This window comes from Ziziphus jujuba, chromosome 10 (assembly GCF_031755915.1).
Source record: "Ziziphus jujuba cultivar Dongzao chromosome 10, ASM3175591v1".
NCBI lineage: Eukaryota > Viridiplantae > Streptophyta > Magnoliopsida > Rosales > Rhamnaceae > Ziziphus > Ziziphus jujuba.
Genome location: NC_083388.1, coordinates 12255780 through 12271574, shown reverse-complemented (window position 1 = coordinate 12271574; position 15795 = coordinate 12255780).

Below are 15795 nucleotides of genomic sequence, written 5' to 3'. Positions count from 1 at the left end.
AATTTTGGCATGTGGCATGTTGAAATATCAAGGATGAAATCTTGGTGGATTTTGATTTGCACAAGGTGGAAAGATTACCACCTTTTCAACATTCATCCTTGGTAATCTTGCTAGATACATTAAGGAGAGTCCTTAATGCCTCAAATTTGGTCTTTCCAAGTGGCTTTATGAAAACATCCACAAGGTTGTCCTCCGAATTCACATACCCCAAACAGACTTCTCCAAGATCTTCAAACTCCATCAAGGAATGATATTTGACTGGAATATGTTTTGTTCTTCCATGTTGTACCGGGTTCCTGGCTATTAAAATTGCTGAAGTGTTGTCATATTTGATGATGGTTGGACTTTCTTGAGTATGACCAAGATCTCCCATCAACTTCTTTAACAAAATATATTGGTTTGCACAAGATGAGCAAGCAATGTATTCAGCTTTTGTGGTACTTTAAGCCATTGTGCTTTGCTTCTTTGCATTCCATGAGAAAGGACCACTCCCGAGTGAAAACAAGTAGCCCAAAGTACTCCTTATATTATCAATGCAGCCTGCCTAATTATTATCCAAATAGCCAACAAGCTTCAACTCATCCTTTGCTTCATACCAAACTTCATAATCACTAGTGCCCTTAAGATACCTAAGAACTCTTTTGGCACCTTTAATATGAGTTTGGGTGGGTGCTTGTATGTATCTTGAAAGCACACACATGGCATACATAATATCCGGTCTAGATGAGCACACATAAAGTAAACTACTAATTAAGGATTGATAAAGAGTAGGATTTACCTTTGGTGTGCCATCCTCCTTTTAGTACTTCTCTCCTTGGATCATTGGAGTGCTCATTGGATTGCATTCTTCAAGATTAAATTTCTCCAAAAGATCCTTGATGTACTTTTCTTGTGACATAAATATTCCTATTTGGCATTGCATTACTTCCACACCAAGGAAGTAATTCATGAGACCCAAGCTAGACATCTCAAACTCCTTCTCAAGTTTATGTCTTAGCTTATCCACATTGCTTGGGTCCTCACCGGTGACCAACAAGTCATCAACATACAAAGAAACCACTATCATGCTTCCTTGAACCTCACATACAAAGTGGGTTCATTTTGGCTCCTCCTAAAGCCATGTCCAAGCAAGTAGCCATCTATCCTTCCATACCAATCCCTAGGTGCTTGCTTAAGACCATATAAGGCTTATAAACCTTAACTTCATGTCTTTCAATCACATAGCCCTCAGGTTGCTTCACATACACTTCTTCTTTCAATACACCATTCAAGATGCCGATTTCACATCCAAGTGAAACACACTCCATTGCTTGGTAGCCAAAAGAGCAAGGATGAGTCTAATGGTTTCCATCCTTGCTATGGGTGCAAACGTCTCCCCATAGTCAACTCTGCCTTGTTGTGCATAACCCTTGACCACCAACCTTGCCTTGTGTTTGCAAATGGTGCCATTTAGACTATATTTAGTTTTAAATATCCATTTGACATCAATTACTTTCTTGTTTTTTGGTTTAATGACCAAGGACCAAGTCTCATTCTTCTCAATCATCTCCATTTCCATATCCATTGCTTCCTTCCACTCTTTCTTCATCAAGGCCTCTTGCATGCATGTAAGGTCACCAAGTGCAACATTACACCTTTCGTAAATCTTGGATAAAGATCTCTCCCCTCTAACACAATCACCAACCTCCAAATCAGCTCCAATGATTTCTTAGAATAGATCATCATCCTACTCATTGTCTTCATCATTATCATCTTCATCATTGTTGTTTTGAACATTTCTTTCTTCATTTTCTTCTTCAAACCATGGCTCATCCTCATTCACCAATAGCTCCTCTTTACTCCAATCTCATTTTGCATTCTCATCAATCTTCACATCTCTTGTTACCACAAGCTTTTTGGTCTCTAGGTTATAGACCCTAAAACCTTTGGTAGCCTCATTATATCCCACCAAGACACCAATATTAGCCTTTTTGTCAAGCTTATCTCTCATGTGCGAGTGAACATGGAGAAAACACACATTACCAAACTCTTTAACATTCTCTAAAGATGGTTTCTCTTCAAACTACAACTCATAGGTTGTCTTGCCTTCAATGGATTTTGTGAAGTATCGATTTTGGATGTAGGAACTAGTATAGATGGCTTGGCCCAAAATTTCTTTGGCATTTTCTTTTTATGTATCATACACCTAACCATCTCTATCAATGTCCTATTCTTCCTCTCATACACACCATTTTGTTGTGGTGTGTATAGTGTGGTAAATTGATGAATTATTCCATTTTCTTTGTAAAAATCTTCAAGAGCTAGGCTAGTACATTCACCACCATTGGCAGTCCTCAAGCACTTCAAAGTGGACCTACTTTGATTTTCAATCAACTTCTTGAATTCCATAAATTTTTATAGAACTTGTGACTTATATGTGAGAAAATAAATCCAACATATCCTAAAGTAGTCATCAATAAAGGTGAGAAAGTATTTATGACCACTCAAGGAAGACACACTCATGGGACCACACACATCTGAATGAACAAGTTCTAACGCCTCCTTGGCTCTCCTCCATGCACCAATTTTAGGAAATGGCAACCTAGTGGACTTTCCAAGTTGACAAACTTCACACATATTTTTCACGTCATCAATCAAGGGCATATCATTCATCAAAGAATTAGTATTCTTCATTGCACCATAACTAAAGTGACCAAGCCTTTTATGCTAAAGTTAAAAAATGGACTCAACTTTGCCTTTCAAAACTTGTTCACTATCTAGTAAATTCAACCTATAGCTTTTATCTTTCAAGGTACCTTTAAACACCTCATTTCCAAAAGCATCCGATATCAAACAACCATCACAACCAAAGTTCAAAACATATCCCTTTTCAACCAATTGTGCAACACTCAACAAGTTTTCACATAATGAAGGGACATATAGAACATTTTGGATAAGTTGGTGTTAAATGAAATGTCTCATTTTCCTTCTACATCCATGAAGTTTCCATTCCTAATCTTCACCCTTGTCTTGTAGGATCGGTCAAGCTCCACAAAGTTGATTTCTTTAAAATTCATGTGGTGTGAACAACCATTACTTGTAGCTTTAAGGCATGTAGCCACAAATAAGGTCTCGGCCTCCTCATTTACAACATTTTCTTGTTGCCTTTGTTGCTTGCATACTTTGCCAACATGTCCTTTTTTCCCACATTTGTCACAAGTCGCATTCGATCTACAAAAGCACTTATTTGGTGCATGTCCATGCTTCTTGCAATTGGGGCATGGTGGATAACCCCCATGGTTTTGTTGTTGTCCTTCTTATTATTGCCTTGCATTGTTGTTGTTGTTGGAATTGTTGTTGTTGTTATTGAAACCTCCATAACCGGTTCCTCTTTTATTCTTGTTGTTGTTCTTTTTATTCTTCTTTTTGCTTTGACTAGACATAAAAGCACTTTCCAAAGACTCCTCCTTTCTTATAGCTCTTCTTTGTTCAGTTGCTTGGAGAGCATTGATAAGCTCACTCAAAGTAATCTTACTAAGATTCCTTGATTCCTCAAGGGAAGAAATCTTAGCTTTAAACCTTTCGGGTAAGCTCACAAATACCTTCTCTACAACCCTTTGGTTAGTCAATGGCTCTCCAAGGACCCTAATTTGGTTCACAACCTTTAGTAATCTATCGGTATAAAGTCCTTAACTAACTAATTTTCTTTCATTCTAATTGTTTCAAAAACTCTTCTTAAGTTTAGAACTTGCATTTGTCTTGTTCTAGTGTTTCCTTGAAATTCTTCTTGCAACTCTAACCAAACTTCTCTAGCACTTGCACAAGACATGATTCTAGTGAAGATGGAGTCACTCACTGAAGAATGAAAGGCTGTCAAGGCCTTGAATCCTTTAGCTATCTCGATCTCATGTGCAAGTTTTTGTGCTTGTGTGGCATTTGCTCTCAACTCCTCAACTTTATAACCTTCTTCCATTACATCCCAAAGTCCAAAGGCTTGTAGGTAGGCTTTCATCTCTATGCTCCAAATGGAGTAATTTTGGCCCTCAAATTTTGGTGGAGTGGGAGGTGCAAAACTTTGACAAGCCATGACACAAAATCGGATTTTTGAAGAAAATGGCTCTTGGGTTGGATTTTTGATGAGTTTTCTAGCTAGATTTTTGTACCACTTCAAACCAAAAATGAAAGGAATGAAATGGGGAGTTCTCTCACAAGAAAATAGGCTAGAAAGAAAGCTCACAAGGTCCCTCAATGGTTCAAACAAAGCTCTGATACCATGTTGGAGATTGGTGTGGTTTTGGGTTCACTTAGCCAAGAGTGTTGTACATAAGGTGTTAGTCTTGTGCATAACTTTTAATTCGGTTTTTGGTTTGATGTTTAGGTGTTTTTTATGTTTATTTTTGGTATGGTGATATTTAGGATTGTTAGGGTTTTTTTTTTTAAGGAAGAAGAAGAAGATGAAGAGGAAGAGAAGATGTTAGAGTAGGCCACACAAAACTAGACAGCACATTAATTCATCTTTGGTTTTCATTCATTTGTTGCATATATAGATACAAAACTTGTCTCATACATATAAGGTGTGTGTGGGACCAAATGGAAGTCTTTGAAATTCAAAATTTACTCATTTCCCACTCAAAATTATGATACATAACCATTCAACCACCTGCTTCACATGTGAGTGCATAATTATGACAAGAGTTAGTGAGATTTTGAATTTCAAAAAACTGTTTCCACCTTATCTTGTACTACTACTTTGACCAGATGGGAGGTTGGGATATCTTCATTCAAATTGCTTGAATTTTGGCATGTGGCATGTTGAAATATCAAGGATGAAATCTTGGTGGATTTTGGTTTGCACAAGGTGGCAACATTACCACCTTTTCAACACAATGTTGTTGATTTATCTCCATTTGCTGTAGTTGATGATTTTGATTTGCGGATAAATCCTTTTCAAGAGGAAGGAAATGATGAGAATCCACCCGTACAATTGAAGATGAGGCCAATAACAAGGGCACAAACTAAAATATTTGAGGACAACATGGTTAGTTTTATTCAAGGTGTTATCATATCCTAAAAGGGCATGACAATACCCAAAGATCTAAAGCCCGTCTTATGCATCCAAGTTATGAAGGCTGAAATCAACTTGGTAGGATGTTTTGGTGGCTCTATGGACTCTAAGTGGAAAGGAATGAATTTTTTGACTTATGAACAATATTGATCACTCTAAGGGGCCATAAAATCATGTCAAGGCAAAAGCAAGGCTGGTCATTCATCATATATGAGCACAAGCTTTCATTTTGCCTGAAAATCTCTATTTTGGCACTGACTTTGGTCTTTCTTGTTGTTCAAGCAAGTTTTTCTTATTCCAATCAAGGGCAAACATGAGAACCAATATTAATCCTATTTAGCATCCTACATGGCATATTGGAGCTGATTTGGAGCCTAAACAAACTGGTGATTGGACAAAGATAGCTTAGTTGTAAAAGTAGTCAGCTAGTTTTCTAATCTCAAATTGACTTTTGCTTTAGGAAATTAGTCTTTTATTTTGATTTTTGTTTATCAAATTGCTGGAAAATTACTTTAAGAAGGTTGATATTTTATTATTTTGATTGTAAATTGATTAATTCCTGTTTAAAGTTAAAGAATTAATTAATCCAAATTAGTTTAGGAAAGGTTAGGAAATTCGACCACAACTTTGTTTCCTAATCCATGTTGGCCGAATTTACCTTAGTTGATTTAGGGTTTTTGCTTTGTAACTTTAGGCTATTTAAGGGCTTATTTTTTAATGGAACGGCAACTTCGATTATCATTCAAAAATTATTTGTTAGAAGAATTCTCTTTATTCTCTTTGAACACCTAAAACATTTAATAGAGACCAGGTGTTTTAGTTTGACTTATCAATAGGACATCCATCATCTATTGTGGTATCTTCATCATATACCAACATTTCTAATCACAAGTTGATTAGGGGTTAAGGTGACCATTAGAATATCAACTTAATTTTTTGATCCAAATTTTTTATTCGTGCTAATATAATACGGGTTTAGGAGCAAGTCGACCTAAGTTTGTCTGTTCCTTACCATGAGATGACATCTGGATTTTTGATACTAACCTAGGTCGACTTGCTCCTAAACCCGTATTAAATTAGCCTTGAATCAAAATTAAGTTCAGATTCTAATGGTCACCTTGACACCATATTTTGTCTTGAATGCAATTTTCCACTCATCTTCCTCTTTTATTCTTATTTGATGATACCCGCTCCTAAGGTCAAATTTTGAAAACATGCATGCACCATATAGCTCATCAAGCATATCATCGAATCTAGGAATAAGATACCTAGTTACTTAACAGTTATATTTTTAATGGCCCTAAAATCTACACACATATGTCGTGACATGCATGCGCCATATAGCTCATCAAGCATATCATCGAATCTAGGAATAAGATACCTAGTTACTTAATAGTTATATTTTTAATGGCCCTACAATCTACATAAATATGCCATGAACCATCTTTCTTAACCATCTTTCTTAGGTACTTAAAATATAGGAATAGCACATGGGCTCATGCTTTCTCTAATGTAACCTTTTTCAAGCAACGCACTTACCTAATGTTGAAGCTCCTTTGTCTCCTTAAGATTACTCCTATACTGTGCCTATTAGGAATTGTGACTTCAGGAATAAAATCTATTTGGTGTTTAATCTCTCAAATAGATTGTAAACCACTAGGAATCTCTTATAGAAGACATCATCAAATTCTTTCAAAAGAGAATAAATAGAGCTTGGTAATACATGATTTTTAGAGTTAGCTAGATGATTTAAATAAACATATTTATGCAACATGACTAGCATAGGTTTTTTTTTACTTAAAAATGTTTTTTAACCTCACCTTGGCTAAGATAAAAGTTTTTCTTTTTCTTCTCTTCCTTTTTCTTATCACTCTCGGGTTTAGAAAACTTACCTTAGTGGTTAGGCTCGGCTTTGTCCTCTTGTATGCTTGCTGAAGCCATGGGTGGCATGATGGTCTTCTGAACTGCCTCCTTCCTTTGTTGCATTTGCATTTGATCTCTAAACACTTCTCTTGGTGTTAACGACTCAAGCTTAATTTCTTACCTTTAAATCGAAACACGATGGAATTTTCCCGACCATAGTGTATGGTATTTTTGTCAAATTGCCATGGTCTTCCTAATAAAATATATCCCCCATGCATAGGTACAACATCACATAAAACCACATCCACATAGTTATCAATACTAAACTTTACCTCGACTTATTTATTTACCTTCGTCTCTTCACTATCATTACCATTGGAGTCTATATGGTTCTGGATGTTTGATTGTTGTAAAGCCTAATTTCTCCACCACCATAGTACTAATAACATTGGCATAACTTCCACTATCTATAATCATACTACAAATGTTACCTTGAATATCATATCGAGTATGGAAGACGTTTTTCCTTTGCACTTGATCTTCATCCTTGTACACAGTCGAAACCCTTCATGCCACTAAGCTTAACTCAGCCTTTGAAGATTTTTTAGTCATAAGTTTATCATGTTCTTCTTCTTCGAATTCTTCTTCAACATGCTCAATTTCAGCTTCAGACTCCTCACTATCAGATTCCAATTTCCCATTGTCTTTTAACACCATAATTCTTCTATTTGGACATTGGTTGCAATATGTCTATGGCCCTGACATTTAAAACACACAATATCATGAGCTCTAGATGGTTTAGGATCATCCTTACTCTTCGGTTTTGGTGTTTATACATGCTCTGTCTCTCCTTAGCCAAATGGCAATTCTTTCCTCTTGCTTTGGCTTTGGTCTTGGCTCGAATGCGAGATTGCTTCTCCAACTAGTTGAACCAATCCTCCAACTACTTAAAGTTCCTCCAAGCTATGTGTTACTACCCTTTCTCTTAAGTTGGTGCTCAATTTTGATTGCTACGTGCAACATCTCTTCCAACTCCACATATCGCTGTAGGTCTAGTTGGTTGGCAATCTCTCGGTTTAGTCCTCCAAGAAACCTAGCCATTGTTGCCTCTTGGTCTTCATTCAAACTCAAGCTCATCATGAACATATCTATCTCTTTGTAATAATCCTCTACTGACCTGCTTCCTTTAGATAAAGATTGTAATCTCTGATGTAACATCCTATTATAATGGTTTGGTACAAATCTTTTCCTTATATCTCCTTTCAATTATCTCCAAGTTGTTATTAACTCATCACCAACTCTCCTTCGAGTATGTTGCTCATTGTTCCACCATTGTAAAACATAATGTCCAAATTCTAAGGCTGCCAACTTAACCTTTTTTACTACTGAATAGTTATGACAACCAAAGATCATCTTCATCTGCTCTTCCCATTCCAAGTAAGCTTCCGGATCATTCTTTCCCAAATATGGTGGTATAATGACCTTGATATTTTCTAAATCATCATCTTCCTCCTTATTATGCCCACCATGGGTTGGCCTTCCTTAAAGTGCAAATATGTCTTCAAACTCCTCCTAAAAATTGTCTCTGAAGTCACCTTCTGCAATTTCCTCCAAGTAACGCCTGCGGCCTCCTCTACCTTGACAATATCCTCCTTGTGGTTCCATTCTAGGGTTTGGTCTTCTTTGTTGGTTCTCAATCCTGTCCATCCTTTGATCAAATTGATCAAACCGAGCATTCTTCCTTTGTAATTGCTCAAACACCACTTGCATGTCAATTGTTCAACTAAACTCTCTGATGCTTTAGATTCTCCCTTGAATCCCACGGAATCCTCTCCAAGTTCTCTTATATAATCACCTCCTCTTCTTAATCTTGAATCTATCATGTTAGTGAATAATACAAAAGAAACCTCATCAAGTTCACTCCCTCACGTGTTTCACTCAAACAGGGTCTCAACACTCGTATTTCACATTAGTTTCGGCTTTTCAATCCTATTATAAGCTTACACTCTCTTGCCTTTTTCCACTTAAATATTATCTTAAAGTTTTAATAAAACGCACTCAAAACCAACAATTAGATTAGAAGTACGTCCTATTTAAACCTATCAATAAAACAAAAACAAGTAGCAAGCAATTTCCGAGTGAATGATATAACCTAGTCTCGGCTTTACTATCCAAAAACAATGAATCTTAACAATGCAATTTTCAAATTCAACAAGGAAATAAATCAAAATATTAAGAGGTCAAAATTTGAAGGATAAAATTTAGAAAAAGAATCAAACAATTAACAAGAACTCAATTTGAATAAAGTATAAGATAGTTGTTGGTTGTAGTTCTCGTAATTTATGTCTCAAATCCCTTAATCAATTTTAATCCAATCAATTAACACCAATATTCAAATATCTAGCAACCAATATTGAATGAATAAACAGCAACTCCAACAAATCTCAATTGAATTTCAACGCCAAACCAATTCCAAATTTTCTAACTTGTCAAAAACTAGCTTTTCACATAAAAAAAAATTTAACTTCGGCTTGTTCTTTTTTTTTTTTTTTCTTTTTTTGATCATAAACTAAATATATCAACAAAAACTCCAACAGCATAGTTATCACCAATAATTCCAACTTCAGTCCAAACAACTTATCAAACCTATTTCTACCTTTCAAGCAAAAACAAATTGCAGAAATTTTGGATTTACAATATGTTTTTCAAAATTCCCTTCTCTTTTTTTATTTTTTAAAAATATAATTGCAACTAATTAAGATTCAAATATCAAAGAAAAACCAACAATAAACCAAATTACTAAGAACTAATATGCAAACCAACCAACAAAAAAGAAAGCAAACAAAATTCGACTATGAAATTTTTTTTTTTTTTTTTTGATATAGAACGTGTATGGGCAGAAAACAACCTTAACCTAATGCTAAAGTTTCAGAATAACACAAAAATAAAACAAATCAAGTAAGATAGATCAAACTTGAACAGAACCAAGCTCTGATACCAGCTGATACGAATCTAGGTCGACTTGCTCCTAAACCCGTATTAAATCAGCCCGAATCGAAATTAAATTCAGATTCTAATGGTCACTTCGATTCCTAATCAAATTGTGATTATAAATTTTGATATATCAAAGATATCGCAATAGGTTATGGAATGTCCTATTGATAAATCAAACTGGAACACTAGTTCTCTATTGGAGTTCTAGGTGTTCTAAGAAAATAAAAGAGAAATCTCTCACAAGTAATTTTCTATATGAATGATGATATGAATATTATTGAGAAAATAAACCTTTAAATAGATTTGAATGACAAAAATAAAACCCTAAAGTAACTAGGTCAAATTCAACCAACATAGCAAAATAATAGTTAATTGCCAAATTTCCAAGTCTTTTCTAAACTAATTCGGATTAATTAATTCCTTAATTTACAATCAAAATATTAAAATATCAACCTTACTAAATAAATTTTTCCAGCAAATAATTAAATAAAAACTAAAAATAAAAGATTATTTCCTAAAACAAAAGTCAAATTTCAGATTTGGAAAGTAGTTTACTAGTTTTCCAAATAAGTTATCTTTGTCCAATCATCGGCTAGTTTAGGCTCCAAATCATATCCAATATGCCATATAGGATGCTTAGTAGGATTAGAACTGGTCCCCACACATTGCCATTGATTAGAATGATCAAAGCTTGCTTGAATTGCAATAAAGTCCTTCCCAGCACTGAAACAAGCAAAACCAGCCATGATGAAGCTTGCGCACCTTTATAAGTGCTTGAACACCCTTTCCACTGCCTTGATATGATTTTTTGACTTCTTAGAAAGCTCAAGCATGTTCATAAACCTACAAACTCGTCCCTTGCTGCTCGTAATCCTCAAATGCACTAAAACAGCTTCCCGGATCCATTTCTACCTTCACAACTTGGATGCTTAGCACAGGCTTAGAATCTTCTAGTATAATCATGCTTTCATGAGATTTAATTACTCCTTATATGAAGCTAACAATATTGTCCTTAAAATTCTTAGCTTGAGCTCTAGTAATTGACCCTCGTCTTCAGTTGCACAGGATCAAAACCCAAGTGTGTAGTTGTTGGTACGGGTACAAGTGGGTTCTCATCAGTTTTGTTACCTATCATTTAATATGATTAGGCTACAACATGTCTTGGCAACCCTAATCGATGTTATGTATGCTAGTTAGTATACCAAGGAAGTGATGATTGTATTAAATCGAGAGTTGATTGCTATGAAAATTAGCTCATAAGTATACAAATCTACAGGTAATAAAGTGATTTTAGAATAAAATCAAGATTGTCGCACCCTAGGGAATAGTGGATTATCCTAGGGAATAGTGGATTATCAATTCTAGTTAAATTCTAATATTAATTAAATGCCCAAGATTATTGAAAATATGAAATGAAACTAATTAATTAAAAACGCCGCAAGTAATTCAATTGAGATTAAACAAGAAAATAATATAATAATGATGAGACTAAGGCATGGAATTCACCACATAATACTTCAAAGTCATTAATTATGCATGAAACCAAATTAATTAATAATAATTGTTAATCAACACTCAATTATAAAATACCTAAATTGTTAATTCCTTAATCAATTGGTAAAAGTCACACAAGATAACCTAATTATTCCTAATTAAGGATTATCTAATTAGGTCCTAAGACACATAAACTACAATAACAATGATGATCAAGCATTCTTAGGCATCAAAGGTATGATAATTTGGCATGTTAATATTCCCTTTCAACATGTAATGTATTGTTCTTTCTCATAATTTTCTATTCCTAGACAAGAATCATATCAAAATCATTCATGGAGATCAATCCTATGAAAACGTTAAGCACATAATAAATTATTAACAAATAAAATTATTAATTAGAGATGCCCATGCATAAATAAATTAAATATCTATAATATGGGTTACATCCAAACCCTAGAAAATTAATGAAACTCAAATCCATCATCAAAATATTAAATACCATGTTCAACAATTGAAAAATAAAGAATTAAACTAGAAAAACCAAGTAGAAATCCATGGTCTTGATGGTGCTGATGGTGGCTGCACTTGGTCGTCAAGCTTTCTCCTTGATCCAAGCTTCAAACAATGCTCCAAATGTCAAGAAAAGTTGAAGGAACTTGGCTGCATAATGGTGGAATTTCCCTTGCTTTGGCCACACCCATCATTCTCCAAAAACCCTTGAAATTTATCTCTGAATTCTCTCTCTCTCTCTCTCTCTAATTGTTGTGCATATGGTTGCCATCCAATTCAGGGGTTTGTTCTTGGTTACTTGGAACCCACATAAATTTACCTACTCTAACAAGTCACCAAAGTTTCCTATACTTGCTATTGTAGGTCACTAAGAATAAAATTCAAAACTAGGTTAAATGATGACTTTTTATTGTAGGTAAATAGTTAAATTTGGAAAAAGAAAAATGGGAGACCATGTACATGTGACAAATTTGCAAGTGGGTATCAAAGAAAAACTTAGGAATTTTGGAGAGGGAGGCACATGGGTATATGAAATCTCCATGTATTGCCAAATTTTCCTTTCTGCAAATTGCCAAATAATTTTCAATTTCCACATGTGCTTGAAATGGATCTTCAAATCTCCACCCTTGAATTTAAATATTTAAATCTTTACCTTTAATTTTGATCCTTAAATGTTGGAGATGCTTAAAGGCTTAAACAAGTAATATGTTGCCACATGAATGAATTATAGCCCTTAACTTGATCAATAATGATGAAATTGTAATATCCTAGCTTTTTGGAACTTTTCTTTTATAAATTCCAAACTTCAAATGATGATAACTATATGCTTGCATCTTGGAATCCAAAAATAATGTGATATTTAGACTCATGAAATCATGAGAACTAAAGAGGACAGGTGCGAGGTTCATATTAATAAAACGATTACCTTGCCTCTTAGGTAGGAACCTTGCCTATATGTAAGCAGGGTGCGGGATAAAGAATATTATTATTATTATTATTATTATTATTATTATTATTGTCTCTATCTCACATCCTTTTCACAATGGGACAAGTTCCCCTACTACAGAACAGGGGAGGGAAAAGTGAAAAATAATTAGGAATTGTTGTGTTGTAAAAAGAGATTACAATTGATGGACTTCTACATGAAACATACATTGTTCAGCTGTCTATTAAAATATTTTGATAGACAAAATTAATGGCATAGTACAATAATTTAATCCAATAAAACACAATAAAAATTACTTATTTATACCATTAAATTCAACCAAATATTAATCCAATATAACATGTAAAGAAATTGTGTTAACACTGAAGCACTCATCCATAGGTTCTTGTACCTGGCTTCATGCGACCACTACAAAGCTGAGAACCCACTACCAAATGATGGTGCTCACAATATATTTTCCTATTATGACCAGTACGTTTATGCCATCCACCATTTTTCACATTGATTCCTCATCTTGAGATGGAGTACGATTGATTCTAGACCTTCCAAGCCTCTTTATAAATCTAGAAGGAAGCGCAACGATAAAAAGGATCTTGGCAAGAGCATGCAATTGTTTTGGATCTCTCAATGGGTAAATGGTTTTAGAGTAAGTCGTATAGAGGATGTCAATAGAGTAATAAGAATCACACATACCATATGGTGAAATATTGCAATCCTAATAAACAACAACAACATGGACATAAAGGTACCAATCAATTAGAACTCATGGAAAAAATGTGTTTTGGTTTGTAGATTCACTTTCACGATTAAATTGCCCTTATGTACTTCAAACGCATATAAGTAAGTGGACATCATGTAGAAAGAGGATGACGCATCTCTACATTGTTCCAAAATTTTATCCAATTTCAAAGTAATGGAACTGTTCATGTGGGCTATATGAGGAAAATGTGTGTGTGCCCACTTTTATGGATTTTCTTCAATAAAATATCTTGCACATCCATTATGCACTTGATGCAGCTATTCCATATGAAATATAAAAATCTTCTGGATGCAGTAAAAAAAAACTTCTTTATATTTTCCTAACCTTGAGCTTTCGGGAATTTAACCTACATATTTTTCCTTAGATGATACAAGCAGTGTCCATTGTATGCATGGGGAAAAACAAATCGTATTACAGGCATAGTGCTTGGGTGTCTATTTTTTTATAAATGCTAGATCATGATAGTTTCTATGTGCCTTCTTAAATTTTGAAAAAAACATAAATAGGATGCCTCATTTTTAATCAACCCGAATTTACATGCCAATAGTTAAATTTGTTTGTTCCAATCTAATATGATGCTGCATAAAATATACCACCATATCTATTGTTCAAAAATGTCCTATCCATAGCAAGTACAAGATATATGTTGAAACCTTTGAATGGAAGCTACAACAATCATAAAGTAATATTGGAATTAAATCTTGGAGTTCATCTCTATACAAGTTAATGAGCCAGGATTGTTACTTTCCAAAATAGCTAACCATAGAGGTAGCTTTGCATATAAGATTCCTCCGGCATCCTATACATGCTTGTCCATTCATGGACATCCATATTAGTAGTGTATGGACATGGACACAAATTTGGATCATTAAGTGGAAAGGAAAATTACTTGGTAAGTTCATATTTTTGTTCATTTTTTAATCTTTATGTAACTACACATTCTTTTCATTTAACATCCATTATCCATTGTATGAAATTTGTATTGAAATTAAACAGCAATAAAAGCCAACATTTTAAAGTCAAAGCCATCGTAGAGCAATAAAACAAACAACACAATAAAAGTAGGTTTTCACCCTACCTAAAATTTAGGCCCCTGTCTCCATTTGGGTGGGGTACTAGATATGTTTTCTATCTCATACTCCATCCCAATTAGAGTGGGGACCTCCATTACACAGTGGGGTAATCTTATTTTATTCTATTCATCTATACCCAGTTCCCAAATACACACCTCACCCTTATGCCTCGGCCCTAAGACGAGGGTATGTTGTCTTTAACATCTGTTTGAGAGAGTCTGTCATCTTTAACATCTAATTAAGATGGTTTCTGAGATTTTTATCATTACCAAATTTATTTGCTAGAAACTAACTTCAAAATACACATAAGACATGCATACACTAATAAATTTACTTTAACATGATTTATAACCAAAAAAAAAGGAAAAAAAAATGAAATGAAAATTACCTTGGTAGATTTTGAGGTTATATTTGATATTGTTAATAGCTCCAAAAAAAGCTCGAAAGTCATGTCTCAAATGGTTTTTCAAAAAATCATAACAAAGCTACAAGTGTCAATTATGCTAATTATGTTGTTAAGAATGTTGAAGGTTCAAAAATTATGGCTAACAAAGTGAATTGACTTTTCCATGGGTTTATTTAGGTATAAGGATGTTAAGGGGTTTTTTGGAAAAGTATTAGGCAAGGTAAATGAAATGTAGACAAAATTACTAAAAATGAGAAAGGTTGGCATTTTTCATCATTTTGGTTGAGGAGTTGCTATTTTTTCATTTCACATAGTAATGGCAATTTGTCCCGAATGGCCCGAAACCCACGGTGCACCTGTCCTAACAGGATGGTTTTTCCCCAACAATTCAGGGTTGCAAAGCGGGCTTGGGACAATAGGTTAAAACCCGAATCGGGACTGGACCGGGCCTAGGGAATAAAAACTCCGATCCGATATATATTTATTTATTATTATTATTATTTTAATTTCATTTATGGGATATATTTTCTTCTTACAGTTACAAACCCTAACACTAAACTCCTCTGGCTGACATCACCTTCACAAACAGCTTCTGCCGCCACCACCAAGCTGTTGACATCACCTTCTCTCAATCCCTCATTCTTTCTTCTCTCTCCTGCACATTCTCTTTTCTCTTTCTGTGGTCTGCTCCTCCACTTCTCA